Here is a 20,258-nt window from a genome sequence, read left to right as displayed (position 1 = left end):
TTTAAGATCGAAGCATTAATTAATGGTAGGGCTTCCTTGAGCAGCCTGGTAGGAATGGGGTCTAATAGACATGTTGATGGTTTGGAGGAAGTAACTAATGAAAATAACTCAGACAGAACAATCGGAGAGAAAGAGTCTAACCAAATACCAGCATCACTGAAAGCAGCCAAAGAGAACGATATGTCTTTGGGATGGTTATGAGTAATTTTTTCTCTAATAGTTAAAATTTTATTAGCAAAGAAAGTCATGAAGTCATTACTAGTTAAAGTTAAAGGAATACTCGGCTCAATAGAGCTCTGACTCTTTGTCAGCCTGGCTACAGTGCTGAAAAGAAACCTGGGGTTGTTCTTATTTTCTTCAATTAGTGATGAGTAGTAAGATGTCCTAACTTTACGGAGGGCTTTTTTATAGAGCAACAGACTCTTTTTCCAGGCTAAGTGAAGATCTTCTAAATTAGTGAGACGCCATTTCCTCTCCAACTTACGGGTTATCTGCTTTAAGCTGCGAGTTTGTGAGTTATACCACGGAGTCAGGCACTTCTGATTTAAAGTTCTCTTTTTCAGAGGAGCTACAGCATCCAAAGTTGTCTTCAATGAGGATGTAAAACTATTGATGAGATACTCTATCTCACTTACAGAGTTTAGGTAGCTAATCTGCACTGTGTTGGTATATGGCATTGGAGAACATAAAGAAGGAATCATATCGTTAAACCTAGTTACAGCACTTTCTGAAAGACTTCTACTGTAATGAAACTTATTCCCGACTGCTGGGTAGTCCATCAGAGTAAATGTAAATGTTATTAAGAAATGATCAGACAGAAGGGGGTTTTCAGGGAATACTGTTAAGTCTTCAATTTCCATACCATAAGTCAGAACAAGATCTAAGGTATGATTAAAGTGGTGGGTGGACTCATTTACATTTTGAGCAAAGCCAATCGAGTCTAACAATAGATTAAATGCAGCATCTGTGTGGATGTTAAAATCGCCCACTATAATTATCTTATCTGAGCTAAGCACTAAGTCAGACAAAAGGTCCGAAAATTCACAGAGAAACTCACAGTAACGACCAGGAGGACGATAGATAACAACAAATAAAACTGGTTTTTGGGACTTCCAATTTGGATGGACAAGACTAAGAGTCAAGCTTTCAAATGAATTAAAGCTCTGTCTGGGTTTTTGATTAATTAATAAGCTGGAGTGGAAGATTGCTGCTAATCCTCCGCCTCGTTCCGTGCTACGAGCGTTCTGGCAGTTAGTGTGACTTGGGCGTGGTCGTTTATGGCGCTGAAGGTAGTGCGAGACTGCAGCTTTTGCCTCAATGCTTGATACGAGAAATATGTTTTCATATTTCAAAAACATGACGTGATTGGCAAAAACTAACGCCAGATTCAGGTTCAGCACCCCCAAATTACCCAAAATCCATTGAAAAACTCCATGCAAGAATAATTGTGTTGACCGATGTTATTTCAGACAAAACAAAAACATTTTTCATCTTTGGGAAAAAAAAAAAGCTTTGTAGGTTGACCCCAGGATTGCCCCTAAGGGGAATGCTTTAGTAAATGTCAAGGACATTTGGGCTAGAGGTCAAAATTTTGATTCATCTTTCTGTCTGTTGCCCTAGTCCTTCTTTGGTCTTTTGGCAGATCCACCAGATTTGATGTATGGATGACAGTCAACCCCAGAATTGCCCTTAAAGGGTTTGTTTTGACAAAAGTCAAGTTCATTGAGGTCAAAGGTAAAATTATCTTCTTTTCCCCCCTCTCAATCCAATGTACACCCCATAAATAGGTGAGTTTCAGAACTGTCCAGGCAATCGATCAATCAACAACTTTATTAATCCCACATGGGGCAATTTCATTTGAGCAGTCCATTTAAGAAAAAAAATAAAATAAAAATATATAACAACAATAAAACTAACAAAAACAAATAAAACAGACTTAAGAAGTTAAAATGAATAGCAAGAATAAATAAATAAATAAAAACATGGCAGACCTACGGAGCATTTAAAAGTCAAATTGCCGAAGGTATAAAAGACTTTAAAAACCGGTTGGTTCTACACACCGGGGACGCATAACGGCGTCCTAAAGGAAGCAGAGAAAACTCTCCTAAAAGAACATGACCTGACATGGACAAGATGATTTCAGCCTTCCAGAGGATCTGTTGATTACAAAAAGAGTGTAAGTCTGTTTGTTTCACTCCGATAATCTTTGAACAAATTTTAACAATGTTGTTCAATGTTTCTGTCTTTCACTGAGAGGCTGTGAAACTAGCAGATAAATGAAAAACACAAAAGACTCTCAATAAAAGGCTGATAAAAACGACAAAGGGTTGCAGGCCTGACAGAAAAAGAATTCAGTTTACGAAGAAGATAAATTCTCGGCTGTCCTCGCTTCACAATGGCGTCTGTATTCACATCAAACTTCAGCTTGTCATCAAAAATAGTCCCCAAATACTTATATGATGTGACAAGTTCCACTTTTTCATTGTGTATGATACTCTCCTTGGCCACATCCCTGTTACGTCTGAAGTCAATGATCATTTCCTCAGGAAGAGGAATGGCTGCTGTCATCGCCATCAGACCGACGCCTTGATTGAGGAAGCGGAACGTGGACTTTGCTGACTTGGTCTTCGGAGTGAGATTGCATCAGAATTTTGGCTCTCTGTTGGGACTGTTTACACAGAGACTGCTACCTGCTGCTTTGGACTTGAACTAACAGTCTTTTTCAAGACTTTTTTACTTTTTTACCTTTTTACTTTTTTTTTTTACTTTTTTACTGTGCTCCAACGCCTAAGGAAGACCTCTAACGGTCGAAACATCGCGACGGAGCACTTTTTATCAGCTAACTTTCATCAGCGTTGGCAAGCTAACTAGCTTGCTAACGCTTTCGTTTTTATTTATTTATTTATTTATTTATTTATTTTTTAGCACTGTTGTCGTGCGTTATCTGTGCTGCTCCACAGTGTGTTTAGTCGATTTTTATTTTATTTTAGCACCGTTGTCGTGCGTTCGCTGTTGTCGTGCGTTGCCTGTGCTGCTTCATGGCCTGTTTGGTGCCTTGATTGGGGCACTCCTTCTGCTGAATCACCTCTAAATTATTTACACATTATTCACTTTGTGTGTTTTTAGGAATCCGCTAGGTTGCGTAGCTACTAGCTCTTAGCCGATTTAGCATGGCGGCTTCTCCTGTCTCTCCCGCACTTTTCTGCTCTGGGTGTGAAATGTTTAGTTATTCCTCGGCCTCCTTTAGCAGTAACGGTACTTGTAATAAGTGCAGCTTATTCGTAGCTTTGGAGGCCAGGCTGGGCGAATTGGAGACTCGGCTCCGCACCGTGGAAAATTCTACAGCTAGCCAGGCCCCTGTAGTCGGTGCGGACCAAGGTAGCTTAGCCGCCGTTAGTACCCCCCTGGCAGATCCCAGGGCAGTCGGGAAAGCAGGCTGACTGGGTGACTGTGAGGAGGAAGCGTAGCCCTAAACAGAAGCCCCGTGTACACCGTCAACCCGTTCACATCTCTAACCGTTTTTCCCCACTCGACGATACACTCGCCGAGGATCAAACTCTGGTTATTGGCGACTCTGAAAAAGAGAGCTTTAAATCAGAAGTGTCTGACTCCGTGGTATAACTCACAAACTCGTAGCTTAAAGCAGATAACACGTAAGTTGGAGAGGAAATGGCGTCTCACTAATTTAGAAGATCTTCACTTAGCCTGGAAAAAGAGTTTGTTGCTCTATAAAAAAGCCCTCCGTAAAGCTAGGACATCTTTCTACTCATCACTAATTGAAGAAAATAAGAATAACCTCAGGTTTCTTTTCAGCACTGTAGCCAGGCTGACAAAGAGTCAGAGCTCTATTGAGCTGAGTATTCCATTAACTTTAACTAGTAATGACTTCATGACTTTCTTTGCTAACACAATTTTGACTATTAGAGAAAAAATTACTCATAACCATCCCAAAGATGTATCGTTATCTTTGGCTGCTTTCAGTGATGCCGGTATTTGGTTAGACTCTTTCTCTCCGATTGTTCTGTCTGAGTTATTTTCATTAGTTACTTCATCCAAACCATCAACATGTTTATTAGACCCCATTCCTGCCAGGCTGCTCAAGGAAGTCCTACCATTATTTAATGCTTCAATCTTAAATATGATCAATCTATCTTTGTTAGTTGGTTATGTACCACAGGCCTTTAAGGTGGCAGTAATTAAACCATTACTTAAAAAGCCATCACTTGACCCAGCTATCTTAGCTAATTATAGGCCAATCTCCAACCTTCCTTTTCTCTCAAAGATTCTTGAGAGGGTAGTTGTAAAACAGCTAACTGATCACCTGCAGAGGAATGGTCTATTTGAAGAGTTTCAGTCAGGTTTTAGAATTCATCATAGTACAGAAACAGCATTAGTGAAGGTTACAAATGATCTTCTTATGGCTTCGGACAGTGGACTTATCTCTGTGCTTGTTCTGTTGGACCTCAGTGCTGCTTTTGATACTGTTGACCATAAAATTTTATTACAGAGATTAGAGCATGTCATAGGTATTAAAGGCACTGCGCTGCGGTGGTTTGAATCATATTTGTCTAATAGATTACAGTTTGTTCATGTAAATGGGGAATCTTCTTCACAGACTAAAGTTAATTATGGAGTTCCACAAGGTTCTGTGCTAGGACCAATTTTATTCACTTTATACATGCTTCCCTTAGGCAGTATTATTAGACGGTATTGCTTAAATTTTCATTGTTACGCAGATGATACCCAGCTTTATCTATCCATGAAGCCAGAGGATACACACCAATTAGCTAAACTGCAGGATTGTCTTACAGACATAAAGACATGGATGACCTCTAATTTCCTGCTTTTAAACTAAGATAAAACTGAAGTTATTGTACTTGGCCCCACAAATCTTAGAAGCATGGTGTCTAACCAGATCGTTACTCTGGATGGCATTTCCCTGATCTCTAGTAATACTGTGAGAAATCTTGGAGTCATTTTTGATCAGGATATGTCATTCAAAGCGCATATTAAACAAATATGTAGGACTGCCTTTTTGCATTTACGCAATATCTCTAAAATCAGAAAGGTCTTGTCTCAGAGTGATGCTGAAAAACTAATTCATGCATTTATTTCCTCTAGGCTGGACTATTGTAATTCATTATTATCAGGTTGTCCTAAAAGTTCCCTAAAAAGCCTTCAGTTGGTTCAGAATGCTGCAGCTAGAGTACTGACGGGGACTAGCAGGAGAGAGCATATCTCACCCGTGTTGGCCTCTCTTCATTGGCTTCCTGTTAATTCTAGAATAGAATTTAAAATTCTTCTTCTTACTTATAAGGTTTTGAATAATCAGGTCCCATCTTATCTTAGGGACCTCGTAGTACCATATTACCCCATTAGAGCGCTTCGCTCTCAGACTGCAGGCTTACTTGTAGTTCCTAGGGTTTGTAAGAGTAGAATGGGAGGCAGAGCCTTCAGCTTTCAGGCTCCTCTCCTGTGGAACCAGCTCCCAATTCAGATCAGGGAGACAGATACCCTCTCTACTTTTAAGATTAGGCTTAAAACTTTCCTTTTCGCTAAGGCTTATAGTTAGGGCTGGATCGGGTGACCCTGGACCATCCCTTGGTTATGCTGCTTTAGACGTAGATTGTGGGGGGGTTCCCATGATGCACTGTTTCTTTCTCTTTTTGCTCCGTATGCATCACTCTGCATTTAATCATTAGTGATCGATCTCTGCCCCCCTTCACGGCATGTCTTTTTCCTGGTTTTTTCCCTCAGCCCCAACCAGTCTCAGCAGAAGACTGCCCCTCCCTGAGCCTGGTTCTGCTGGAGGTTTCTTCCTGTTAAAAGGGAGTTTTTCCTTCCCACTGTGGCCAAGTGCTTGCTCATAGGGGGTCGTTTTGACCGTTGGGGTTTTTCATAATTATTGTATGGCCTTGCCTTACAATATGGAGCGCCTTGGGGCAACTGTTTGTTGTGATTTGGCGCTATATAAGAAAAAAAGTTGAAGTTGATTTTCAATATCAAATATCTTTTCAATATCAAATTACTTAAGGTCATCATTGGGGTCAAGGTAGTTTTTCTCTCCGATTTGCATCAAACATGACACACTTATGAGGCATGCTTATTCCAGGACTGTCTTATTCCTGGGAGGAATTTTCTTGCAAGGCCAAACTTAGCAAAGGCCAGTCACTAAAGTCAAGGTCATATCTGCCTGTTTGTTTGTTGGCATACTCCTCCAGGGTGCTTTTGCTGATTTCTACCAAATTTGGTGAGCCAATTGGGCGCCAAAATCTCTGTTAAAATTTTAATTTTGGCAAAGGTCAAGAAATTTAATTTTCAATCCTATTTGAACCAAACATGGCATACATTTGAGAGGATTCCAAATTTGTCCTTGCGAGGTCTACTAGTTGACAATTATTTGGGTGACAGTCAAGTTGTCAGATTGCTGTAGCCATGACTGTCTTCATGCCCACAGATGCACTATTACCAAGTTAAATCAAATATTGCTCAGATTCATAGGTTGGTTCCACTGACATTTGAACTGAGATCACTGAAGACAGAATGCGAACAGTTCCACCACAGAGCCACTGTGTCAGTGAAGGAAAGTCTTACCTAAAGTGGAAGAAATACGAAGTAGGAAATGCAGACGCTTGCTCCCAGGCAGCCTGATGAGTAGCCACACAGCGTGACAGTTAAACACAGTAAACTACAAAAAATATTACAGTAACTTTCCTAGTGGAAATTATGACATCCAATGAAAGTATCATCAATCCAATACCCCAGTCACGACTCTGCTTGTGCGACGTCAACAATGTCATTATGCCTTATTGTCTAAATGAAGAGATATTTTTCTATCATGCACACATTACTGAGCACAGTCAAACATACGAGGTCTGTCCGTAAAGTATAGGTCCTTTTTATTTTTTTCAAAAACTATATGGATTTCATTCATATGTTTTTACGTCAGACATGCTTGAACCCTCGTGCGCATGCGTGAGTTTTTCCACGCCTGTCGGTGACATCATTCGCCTGTGAGCACTCCTTGTGGGAGGAGTCGTCCAGCCCCTCGTCGGAATTCCTTTGTCTGAGAAGTTGCTGAGAGACTGGCGCTTTGTTTGATCAAAATTTTTTCTAAACCTGTGAGACACATCGAAGTGGACACGGTTCGAAAAATTAAGCTGGTTTTCAGTGAAAATTTTAACAGCTGATGAGAGATTTTGAGGTGATTCTGTCGCTTTAAGGACTTTTCACGGTGCGAGACGTCGCTCAGCGCTCTCAGGCAGCGTCATCAGCCTGTTTCAAGCTTAAAACCTCCACATTTCAGGCTCTATTGATCCAGGACGTCGTGAGAGAACAGAGACGTTTCAGAAGAAGTCGGTTTCAGCATTTTATCCGGATATTCCACTGTTAAAGGAGATTTTTTTAATGAAAGACGTGCGGGACGCAGCCGACGCGGCGCGGCGGCACAGGAAAAACACCTCCGTGTTGATAACCATTTGTTAAAATCCAGTTGGCTTTTGATGGCTTTCAGTGGAGTGAGTATATGAGAAATTGTTTATCAGCTGGAGATGTTCCAACTTGTCCTTAAGGCTTCCAGCAGAGGTGTTTTTCCTGTGACGGAGCGTCGCGGCGGCTGCGAGCCGACGCTGCAATCCGCCCGCACGTCTTTCATTAAAAAAATCTCCTTTAACAGTGGAATATCCAGATAAAATGCTGAAACCGACTTCTTCTGAAACTTCTCTGTTCTCTCACGACGTCCTGGATCAATAGAGCCTGAAATGTGGAGGTTTTAAGCTTGAAACAGGCTGATGACGCTGCCTGAGAGCGCTGCGCGACGTCTCGCACCGTGAAAAGTCCTTAAAGCGACAGAATCACCTCAAAATCTCTCATCAGCTGTTAAAATTTTCACTGAAAACCAGCTTAATTTTTCGAACCGTGTCCACTTCGATGTGTCTCACAGGTTTAGAAAAAATTTTGATCAAACAAAGCGCCAGTCTCTCAGCAACTTCTCAGACAAAGGAATTCCGACGAGGGGCTGGACGACTCCTCCCACAAGGAGTGCTCACAGGCGAATGACGTCACCGACAAGCGTGGAAAAACTCACGCATGCGCACGAGGGTTCAAGCATGTCTGACGTAAAAACATATGAATGAAATCCATATAGTTTTTGAAAAAAATAAAAAGGACCTATACTTTACGGACAGACCTTGTAGACCTGAATAAAATAGTAAGTAAACTGTTTTCTTTAAAGCAATGCTTAATATTATTTAAACAAGAAATATATGTTCTTGTCTACAAACAACAAACTTCCAGCGTGTAATGATGCAGAGAAAACCTGTTCCAGTCATCACTATCAAGGAATACGTTGCTTCTGCACTCAGGTCTGAGTAGAACAGTCAAGGAAAATAGCTGAGATCTACAAATGCACTGTAAATGCTAACATACAAATTAATTAAGTATGATAAGTGAACCAAACTCAGTTTTCATCAACCTGTTATGAACACTCATTTTAAATAAGTAAGTAATACTTTGAGACTGGAAGACCTGCTTTACTTGATGTTTCCCATTTAAGACAAATTAGAAAAAATAATTTTTCATATCCAGTGTCCTTTTTGGGGCATTCTTTCAGACATGTGCAGATCTGCCTCACTTACTTTGCACATTCCCGCCCACACACGTCCATGGTGAGCCCGTGTTTGGACCACCAGTGCTCTCTCCAACCTGTTTTTCACTCATTGATGATAAACTGTCTGGAATTAGTTTGGTTTATAAATCTCTGGTTTATAAAGCTCTGACTCGTTGTTTGTGTTGGATTTGTGATCGCCTTTGTTTTTCCTCAGAAGTGTCAGCGGTGCTTAAACGCAAAAATGGCTTGTGTAGCTGACATTGTACTGGAGTCAATACTAAAAGTTAGCGGTTAGCTGTAGCTTCAAGAAAATTAAATTGACCTGAATATGAAGGATGAACAAAACTAAAGAGAATTACGCTGTCATTTGTGTACTGGATGCTCACAGTAAATAAGTTACTGTAATCTAATTTATTTGACTACTGTAAACTCAAAATAAACAAGTTACTATAATCTAGGTTTTTAAGTTTATTTGAGTACTGCAAACTCAAAATGAACAAGTTACTATAATATAATTTATTTAAGTTCATTTGAGTACAGAGAACTAACAAAAAATTAGATAATCAAATCTAATGTATCTAAGTTAACATAAATTACTTTTTTAAGGCAACGACTTTGCATATTTTTTTTTTAAGTAAAGTCAACTTATATTTTACAGTGTGTAAGATTGTTCTAGAATGAAATATTGGCATTGCAATCTAAATGGCAAGTTTCCATATAAGGCTGATGTGGTCTATCCCCTGTCCGTATCTGTTGTCAGTGTTTTGTCTTTGTCCTGGTGTATATTGTTATTGTGTTCTGTTTGTGCCCTGTTAGTATTCTCTGTGTTCTCTCCCCTGTCTATGTCTGTTCTCCATGTGGATCGTCCTTGTGAACTGTCCACTGTCCTTGTCTGTGTTTTTGTCATAATGTTTTAATCCTGTGTTCCTCGGTTTATCGTGTTTTGTTTTCCTGTTTGCACTTTGTACACTTCTGAGTTCCATGTTTGTCTGTTGTCTTTTTCTTGGTTTTGTGATTCGCTTTTTAGGTTGTGTATCATTATTTTTATGTTTTTGGGTTCCACTCACCCCCGGATTTATGTTGAGTTTGGAGTCACATTTTGTATGTTGGTTTCTGCACGTGTGTTCCATCCTGGTCTCTGCTAATTCCCATACCTGCTGCTTGTTTGTTCATTTGTTTGTATGTGTATTTAAGCCTGCACTATTTCCTTGTTTTGTTGCCATTTTATTCTCTTTGGTTCCTCCCATGATTTCCTTCATAAATATGTTAATTATTTTTGTCATCTCCTGTGTGTAGCCATGTTTCTGTTTGTTAGCTTTTGATTATTCCATGCCTGCTCTATGTGCCTTACTGTTTGATTACATTCCTTTGCTAGATCCAGTTTGTTAGTTGTTTCCCTCTGCCTGCATTTTTGGTTTACTCCCGTTTTGTACCCCATTCTACTCACTCTGTTTGTTGGACTATATTCACGTGTTTTGAACATTAAATCACCTTATTATTGCAATTTACCTCCGGTTTGGTTGTTGCCTACGTCTTTGGGTTCATTCAGACACTGTAGAATGTAACAAAGGTACATGCTTTAGAACAATGCCTCACATTCACCCACACAAATGTCAGGGTGTACTCAACTGCACAGCAGGAGCAACGTGTTAATTAAAGACCATGCTCAAGGGCACATTGGTCACAGTCTGCTGCTGTAATCTCTAGAGCAGTGGTTCCCAGGACAATTCAAATATTTATTTCTATTTAACTAAAATACAATACATATATCCATCCATCCATTTTCTTCCACTTTATCCGGAGTCGGGTCACGGGGGCAGCAGCTCAAGCAAAGCCGCCCAGACCTCCGATCCACACACACCTCCCCCAGCTCCTCCGGGGGAACCCCAAGGCGTTCCCAAGCCAGCCAAGAGATGTAATCCCTCCAGCGTGTCCTGGGTCTTCCCCGGGGCCTCCTCCCAGTGGGAGGATACATGTCCCATTGGACAATACATATAATATTTCTATATTTAATAATTCATATTTGTATACGGTAGCTACATAATTTTGGCATTTTTGAATAGCTTTATGGATGGAACCCATCAGCTGTATCTGGCAACTCTAAAGATGATTATGCTTGTGGAACAAAAACAACATGTGGCCCGAAGTCTCTCACAACTTTTATTTTTTCACTATATAACATGAACAGCCCTAAGGGCCCCTTCACACATAGTGTGAATTTGGTCGACTTGCGCATAAAGTGCACATGAAGCAGGAATCATGTGGAAAACATGTAAAATTGTAGCTGCCTCATACACCTGTTGCTACAACTATTTGCGCACACCAGCAGCTGAAAGACAGAGTGTGTGCTGTGCGAGCCCATCGAACCCTCTCATGGCAGGTGTCGGCCAAATTCTAAATGACACACACGAACATTTAACACTGCTCGCTTCCCACTTAGAAAACATGTGGCCATTCACACTATTAACGTGACAACAGCAGACAATTACTGTTGAGCTGGCAGTGAAATTTGTGTAAGTGCCCCACAACTGTGAAGTTGAACATGTGGCATGCCAGAGTGTTGGCTCCCTCCACAACACATGTGGGTGTGTTTTGCGCCCCCCCCCCCCCCCCAACATGTGTACATGTAGTTTGCGCACCCCTGCAGAGCACCCTGTGTGCTGACAGGACAGGGAACATGGCTGACTGCTCACAGCTGTTGAGACATTGCCAGTTCTGGACATCACAGCTGCAGCACACGTCCCATGTTTTGACAGACATGCGCATGTGTATACTTGTGTGGAAATACATAAAAACAGACCGTCAGTCCATTTGGACATGTCACGTCTGACAGGACATGCGTCAGGCCCTGAGGGTTGTGAGCGGTGCGCCGCAGAACCAGAACAACCAAACAGTATGACAAATATGCCACTTTCAGTCACATATCAGCAGAACCACACTGTACCAAATGCAGTTTGGTCAGTTATCACAGCACTTTTTTTTTTTTTTAGAAAATACGTTTATCTGCTTGTTGATTTTAGCCATTTCACGCTCCTGTTACAACACAGTGGTTGTAGCGCAGTGGTAAAGTTTCTGTCTGGTAATCAGAGTGTGCGGGTTCAAATCCTGTTAGTGGTATTTTTTTTATTTACTGCGGGGTTCTGTATTGCGCCCTCTTTTATGTATTATTTCTATCAACCCAGTGTTATTCACTAGTTATACAGCTGGTATTTATTTTATTTTCCTCCACATCAGCGGCGCGATGTGGTGCACCTCGCCCCATCTGCTCACACTGTGTTCCTGCTCAAAAGACACCATCGTGTGCATGAACCGTCGCACCAGCAATCGTGCACACCTGCCCGTTGGCACGATGCTTCATGGTGCGCTCATATGAGCTCTACCGCCATGAATCGCGCTGAGTTGTATGTATTTGCACTATGTGTGAAGGGGCCCTAATGTACATGTGTGTTACAGGGGGTTGAAAATATCTACAAATGGGCAGAACAGAAGAAAGGTTTGGGAAGGACTGCTCTAGACCATCACCCTTGATCACTGGAAATGTTTTACAGTGTATTATGCAGGATGTTTGTGTTATTTATTACTTAAACCAAGAACTTAATGTTTTTGGACCTATTTGTTTGTTCATCAGTAGTTCAGTGGGGTAGAAGCTGAACTCTGAGTATGTAGACATGAGTCCAGTTCTTGGTCACACTGTCTGTCATTGGACAAAACACTTCATCTGCAGTGCCTAATACCCCTATTCCACAGAGTACTGTTTCATCATGAATAGCAAATCAGGACACATTTTGAAGCATCACAGTAATGTCTTGATCCAGCTTTTGTCAATTTTGAACAAATTATGTATATGCAATAGTTACGGACATCATCGGCACCACTTTTGAAATCAGGGTGAAATTTTTAAGCTGTTCAAAAATTTCATCCCAATTCACCACATCACTGTCATTACACAGTCACTTCTGTGTATTCATAGTCTTAACAGTTTCAATCATGTTCAGATGTCTTTAAACAGGGTAGATCTAATGAGTACAGCTTGAATCTTGGTTGACTGAGCTCCATCGGGATAAAAAGTTAAAGCAAAAGCAGTGTTCTGGCTGAGAACGTAGCCGGACACAGCTTTACTTTTGTTTTCAAGCCAATTGCCAGGTTTGTACTTTATAAGCCAGCCTGATGCCTGAGTAAGCTGTTTTAGCCCTTTTTTGCACTTTTTCTGGATCGTGGGGGATCGTAATAGAACAGTGCCCTGTGGAATAAGGGTATAACAGGGCTATTCCACAGAGCGCTGGTTAATCCTGAATAGCAAATTACGAGGTCTGTTAGAAAAGTAACGGACCTTTTTATTTTTTGCAAAAGCTATATGGATTTGAATCATGTGTGATTGCATCAGCCAAGCTTGAACCTTCATGCGCATGCGTGAGTTTTTCCACGCCTGTCGGTTGCGTCATTCGCCTGTGAGCATGCCTTGTGGGAGGAGTGGTCCAGCCCCCTCGGCGAATTTTCATTGTCAGGAAATTGGCTGATTGACTGCCACTTTGTTTCATCAAAATTTTTCAGAAAGTGTGAGAGACAGCCAAGTGAAAACCATTTGGAAAATTCAGATGGCTTTCGGTGAAGATCTTATGGGGATCACACAGATTAAGGACAATTACAACTGGATTAAAGACGGCCCATAGCGGCGGATGGCGCACCGACGCGCAAATTCCTCCGCACATCTTTTCATGACAAAAAAACTCCTGTAACAGTGGAATGTGCCGTTCATTTCCAAAGTAAACGCTTTGTTGATCCGGGACGTCGTCTGACTACCACAGAAATAGCAGAAGAGTTTGACATCAGCACTTTTTCGGCATGAAAAGACGTGCGGAGGAATTTGCGCATTGGGATGGAGGCGCAGGGCACAGAACAAAAAGCAACGCCATGATGAAGCCTCACAGGACATGTTGTGGCATGTCCAACTCGTCCACAATTTCTCGGATAGTCACACGACTGAAAAGCCACCGAAAGCCGTCTGAATCTTCCGAATGGTGCAAGAGCTAGGCATGTTAGGGCTTGTCCTGTGAGACCAACACGGGGGTGCTTTCGTCCCGCGCCATGAGCGGCTCCGTGGCAAATTTCTCCGCTCCTCTTTCCATTACAAAAACTCCTGTAACAGTGGAATGTGCCGAAAAAGTGCTATGTCCAGCTGTCTTGCCATTTCTCTGGTAGTCAGACGATGTCCCGGATCAACAAAGCATTCACTTTGGAAATGATCTGGTCGTTTGAGCCTGTCGATCGCCGCTTGGCATGCCCTCAGTCACTGTGGGCCATCTTTAATCCAGTTGTAATTGTCCTTAATCTGTGTGATCCCCATAAAATCTTCACCGAAAGCCATCTGAATTTTCCAAATGGTTTCCACTTGGTTGTCTCTCACACTTTCTGAAAAAATTTTGATGAAGCAAAGCGGCAGTCAATCAGCCAATTTCCTGACAAAGAAAATCCGCCAAGGGGGCTGGACCACTCCTCCCACAAGGCGTGCTCACAGGCGAATGACGCAACCGACAGGCATGAAAAAACTCACATCAATCAATCAATCAATCAGTTTTTTTTTATATAGCGCCAAATCACAACAAACAGTTGCCCCAAGGCGCTTTATATTGTAAGGCAAGGCCATACAATAATTATGTAAACATGCGCACGAAGGTTCAAGCTTGGCTGATGCAATCACACATGATTCAAATCCATATAGTTTTTGCAAAAAATAAAAAGGTCCGTTACTTTTCTAACAGACCACGTAGAGCACGCTTTGAAGCATCATAATAACTTCTTGATTCATCTTTGCCAATCATGAACAAGTTTGGCATACGTAGTGGTTATGGCCATCATCTGCAATTTCTTTCAACTGTTCATAAATTTCATCGCGATTGTCAAAATCATTGATAAAACGTGGAAACTTTTGGGTGATCATAGTCTTAATGGCTTCAGTCATGTACAAATGTATTTAAACAGGGTATTTCTAATGACAACAACTTGAAACTTGCTTGATCAAGCTCCATCGGGGTAAAAATTTGAAGCAGAAGTAACGCTTCTTGTGGATTCTGGCTGAGGGTGCAGCTCCATTCTTTCACTTTTGGGTGGGTTGCCAGGTCTGCACTTTATGAACCAGCCTGTTAGGAGGCAAGCCAGATTAAGCCATTTCATTCCGTTTTTGCACTTTTTTTGGCCGAAGCGATCGCAGTAAAATGGCTGGTATTTCTTCCAAGGAGTTCTAGACTCATGTGCTTCATCCATACAGTATTTGGCACACATATGACCAACGTAAGATGTTGTTCTTGTTTACCAGCAAAACAAAAGTGAAATTTGTTATAGAGATAAGCTTTGGGCCAAGATAAATTTGATAACATATTTAAATGAGCTAGAAATATTTTTAATTCTTTTTATAATATTTACCTTTGATTTTCAAGTTATGGTAGCACATTTGGGCATTTTTCAGTCCTGTGCATCCATCTGTGTAGTAACAAAATAATTTGAAGAGATTTGATCAGATTTCGACCAACTTTGATGTATCAGGCTGGATGCTCAGGAATTGCTGGACACAAATGCGCGGTTCAAACAAACAGCTTTGCATAGGTCGGTACAGGAGTAGGTAGTCAAGGAAAAGCAACAGTCCAAAAATCATCAGGCAAAAAGTCGTGGTCGTTGCAATAGGCTGGAGGTCAGGAACACACAAGGAGGTAGACAGGACTATGGAATGCAGTTACAGAGCTGGAATGAAGGCACAAGGCACATCAAACTGGCGAAGAACTTACACACCCAGTGAGCTCATATAACCCCAGGTGATAATCAGCAAATCAGGAACAGGTGTGCTTGAGGACTTCTTTGGTGGTGTGGACTTTACATATTTAATCTTGGAAATCATTCTACAAGTGGGTGAGTGCGCTGTTCAGTTTTTTTCCCCCTTTTGTATTTTGTTCTCCTCAGTGGAGCTGGTAGACTTTAATTTTTATTTTATTTTGAGAAAGTCAGATTTTGGATCTTGATGTGTGCAGAGCAGCATGCTGTTTTAATGTGCACGCACATGCAGATCTCTCCACTGTTTTTAAGGATGTCTGATCATGCAGATTTATTTTTTAGATTTTTCACAGTTATATTGATGACAATATTTATAAGCGTTTACAAAGCTGAATGTCGAGCAGAGAATGCTTTTTTGGGGGGGGAGTGATCGACACACACAGTTGCAGGTGTATATAACTTGGGGCGAGGATAACCACTTTGTGAACAACTGCGTGAAAAAATAGAACAATGTTTCGCAATGTGCAAGGAATTTAAGGATTCCATCATCTACAGTCCATAATATAATCAGAACATTCAGAGAATCTAGAAAACTTTCTACATGTAAGCGGCAAGGCCGAAAACCAACATTGAATGCCTATGACCTTCGATCCCACACTGCAGTAAAAAAACGACATCATTGTGTAAAGCAGGGGTGGCCAAGTTTGGTTCTTGAGAGCCACCTTCCTGACACTCAGTTGTCTCCCTGCTCCAACACACCTGAATCCAATGAAAGACTCGTTAGCAGACTTTTAATGAGCCTTTCATTGGATTCAGGTATGTTGGAGCAGGGAGACAACTAAGAGTGTCAGGAAGGTGGCTCTCGAGGACCAAACTTGGCCACCCCTGGTGTAAAGGATCTTACTGAGTGGGCTCAGGAACACTTCAGAAAACCATTTCAGTTAACACAGTTTGTCACTACATCTACAAGTGCAAGCTAAAACTGTACCATGCAAAGCAAAAGCCATACATCAACAACATCCAGGAATGCCGCCGCCTTCTCTGGGCCCGAGCTCATTTGAAATGGACAGATGCAAAGTTGAAAAGTGTGCCGTGGTCTGATGAGTCCACATTTCAAATTGTTTTTGGAAATCATGGACATCATGTCCTCAGGACAAAAGAGGAAAAACACCATCCAGATTGTTACCAGGGCAAAGTTCAAAAGCCACCATCTGTGATGGTATGGGGGTGTGTTAGTGCCCATGGCATGGGCAACTTACACATCTGTGATGGCACCATCAATGCTGAAAGGTACAGCCAGGTTTTGGACCAACACATGCTGCCATCCAAGCAACATCTTTTTCAGGGACATCCCTGCTTATTTCAGCAAAACAACACCAAGCCACATTCTGCACATGTTACAACAGCGTGGCTTTGTAGTAAAAGAGTGCAGGTACTAGACTGGCCTGCCTACAGTCCAGACCTGTTGCCCATTGAAAATGTGTGGCACGTCATGAAGCACAAAATACAACAACGGAGAACCCAGATTTTTGAACAACTGAAGTCGTACATCAAGCAAGAATGGGAAAGAATTCCACCTACAAAGCTTCAACAATTAGTGTCCTCAGTTCCAAAATGCTTATTGAGTGTTGTTAGAAGGAAAGGTGATGTAACACAGTGGTAAACATACCACTGTCCCAGCTTTTTTGAAATGTGTTGCAGGCATCCATTTCAAAATGAGCAAATAGTTGCACAAAATCAATAAAGTTTATCAGTTTGAACATTAAATATCTTGTCTTTGTGGTGTATTCAACTGAATATCAGTTGAAGAGGATTTGCAAATTATTGTATTCTGTTTTAATTTACATTTTACACAATGTCCCAACTTCATTGGACTTGGGGTTGAAGAGCATTCTTCGAATAATCGCTGACACACTCGTGCGGCTCATATGGCTTAGTATTCGGTTGGACCGAGACTTTAATCAAAGTGCTGTCAGACCTTGGCAGAGCTATGTGCCCTGTGAGTGCTCTCTCCTTTTTTCCCCAATTCCTCTTATTATGCTTAAAATGAACAATAAAAGAACAAAAGTGTGAGCCACAAAAACATGACATTTCAAAAGTGTTCCTTCTGCTCATTATTACAAATGTAACAGAGTCGTGTCCTTGGCACAAACTTATTGAAAGTGTAGAAAACTTGCAAAGTGAAAATCAGAGTCTGAGTTGTTGTGTTTTGGCCTCTCTTTGGGTTCATACTCAGTCCAGTCAAGTCAGACTGAGCAACACAAATACACTAATGAAACACAGCTGTAGGGCTCGAACAGACGGCCTCCTCCTAAAAAGATTATGTAAACCCCTCCCTGACTCCCTGATTCCTTACTTCCTCAGGCACACTCCGTCTCTCCCTAAAATCAAAGGGGCTAGACTCCAGACTCATTTCAGCAGCTCTCAGAGCAGCGAAGATAAAAACTATGCAGCTACTGACAAGCATTCACTCTCTCACACGTCATCCCTCAGACCTTATAAGGTGTAGCCTAATGGGTTACGTTAAAGTGAACACAAACATTATCTACTTGTCAAAGCATCAAGTTTTATGTCGTGTATGAGAAGAAAAACATCTGCCTTGTTTGAATAGATCTGTGTGGTCAAGGTGCATATTTGCAATCACATCCTGACCTCATGTGATATTCACAAACTTACAACTTAACTAGCAACATGTCTGTATTTATGCAACACACTGAGAGACATGAAGGCAGATGGGACATAAGCGCTGCCAAATTCTTTTTTACTGTCAGTAAGTTTTCTGTTACCAAAAATGTTCATTTTCATTTATTGTCCAAGATGTGAGGCAACAAGATTAAATCTGTGTCAAATTTAGAGGGTAAAGCACCTACAAAGGGCCTGTCAGCATCCTTCAAATGCATCAACCATTTCAGGGCTTACGATTTATGTTTATGCGAACAAGTTTTCAAAATTCAAAGGCGACTGCTATTATATCAGTGTGCAAATATGCTAACAGGGTTTGAACGTGTGACAAACGATTGACTGAGGGTGTATTTTTATTACTATAGACACAAATCCCAAAGGAAATTGAGTAATTCAAGAAAATCCTCATCATATTTTCTGTGTGGCGTTTTGTTACATCTGTGAAACTATTACTACACAAGTGCAGCCGTTTCATGGGCGATGTTGACTGACGCCCCAAGAGAGGCTTGTTAACAGAAAAATCTCAATGGACATTTTAGACCCTTGATGTCACATGGCGCTTCACTGCCAATAAAGGCTCGCTCCACCGGCTTTCCAGAGTTGACGTTCATAACACTTTTGCATTATGCGTAAATGCATTTTCATTTTCATGCATATGATTTTACAAAAATCTTTTCCAATCTGATTTAAATTTCAAGCACTTTTCCTTTCCAAAAAAAAAAAAAATAAATAAATAAAAAAATAGATGAACAAGCAATTTTTTTGCCGGGGGGGGACATTTTGAATCAAAATTTTTATTATTCAATGCTATTTTATAAAATGCTGTATGTCAGTTCATAAAGCATAGATAGATAGATAGATAGATAGATAGATAGATAGATAGATAGATAGATAGATAGATAGATAGATAGATAGATAGATAGATAGATAGATAGATAGATATAGATAGATAGATAGATAGATAGATAGATAGATAGATAGATAGATAGATAGATAGATAGATAGATAGATAGATAGATAGATAGATAGATAGATAGATAGATAGATAGATAGATAGATAGATAGATAGATAGATAGATAGATAGATAGATAGACAGACAGACACTGACCAAAAATATAAATGCAACACTTTTGTTTTTGCTCCCATTTTTCATGAGCTGAACTCAAAGATCTAAAACATTTTCGATATCAGACCTATTTCTCTCAAATTCACAAATCTGTCTAAAACTGTGTTAGCGAGCACTTCTCCTTTGTCGGGATCATCCATCCCACCTCACACATGTGGCATATCATTAGAGAGTATGATTACTGCACAGGTGTGCCCTAGTCTGGCCACAATGAAACATAGATAGATCGATTAGCAGTCCTATCAGTTTTTGTTCCATTTTTACTGTACACAAAACATGGGCCCCTTTTAAGGACAAACAGCTTTCTCAAACAGTTAAAAGGTGAAGGTGATGATGGAGAAGCAGTCTTTTGTTCTTTTTTGAGGGGGAGACCGTCTGAATTTGTACTTGCTTTATGTGGTGGGTTTGTTTGTATTCCCTCAAGGATGGCTTCATTGGTCAACAGCATATCTGACACTCTGTTGGTTGGGTAGTTTTGGCAGGGGAAGGGTCCACTAGGTTCACTAGGTTCACTAATCTGAAGGTTCAGTCTGTGTGCATTTACTCCAAATTAAGCCACACATTGCAATTCAACTAGTCGTACAGGGGTGGTGGCCAAGTGGTTAATGCACTTGGTTTCAGTTCAGAAGGCTCCGGGTTCAAATCCCACCCCTGCCACATTTCTCCATGTAATGTGGAGTTGCGTCAGGAAGGGCATCCAGCGTAAAACCTGTGCCAATTCAACATGCAGATCCACCTTGGATTTGCTGTGGTGACCGCGAGTGCAAACAAGGGAGCAGCCAAGGGACTTACTTATTGCAATTCACAGAGTCACCCATGAAGGTTGGAAGACAGTGGTGGGCACAGTTCTGCTAATCCACTAACCGCTAATTAGCGAAGCGAACTTTTTTATTAGCAGATTAGCTTTTCAGCTAATTTCAAAAACTATCAGCAGACCACTTAGCTTCTGCTAAATTTAGCTCAGCAAACTTTCAGTCTGCTAACTTTTTTTGCTGGCATAGTGAATAAAACCTAACAGTCAAAATCATACATTTTAGTACTTATCTGTTGTGTATTTTTCAATAGTCAGACAGCTGAGA

The 20,258-nt window shown here is 41.0% G+C and overlaps 1 protein-coding gene and 1 long non-coding RNA gene across 3 annotated transcripts in view; one reads left to right on the top strand and one right to left on the bottom strand.

The window, feature by feature from the left end:
• Positions 1-20,258, bottom strand: part of pde3a (phosphodiesterase 3A, cGMP-inhibited) — a 394,862-nt gene that overhangs the window by 250,193 nt on the left and 124,411 nt on the right. The window lies entirely within an intron of this gene.
• Positions 1,944-12,796, top strand: LOC117515640. The gene is made up of 3 exons (XR_004562200.1): positions 1,944-2,228; positions 5,626-5,628; positions 12,785-12,796. It is a non-coding gene; the product is annotated as an uncharacterized LOC117515640 (long non-coding RNA).

The sequence above is a fragment of the Thalassophryne amazonica genome, chromosome 8 (genome assembly GCF_902500255.1).
Source record: "Thalassophryne amazonica chromosome 8, fThaAma1.1, whole genome shotgun sequence".
In the NCBI taxonomy this organism is placed as follows: domain Eukaryota; kingdom Metazoa; phylum Chordata; class Actinopteri; order Batrachoidiformes; family Batrachoididae; genus Thalassophryne; species Thalassophryne amazonica.
The sequence above is the reverse complement of the archived record's forward strand: the minus strand, read 5'-3'. Positions and strand labels throughout refer to the sequence as shown.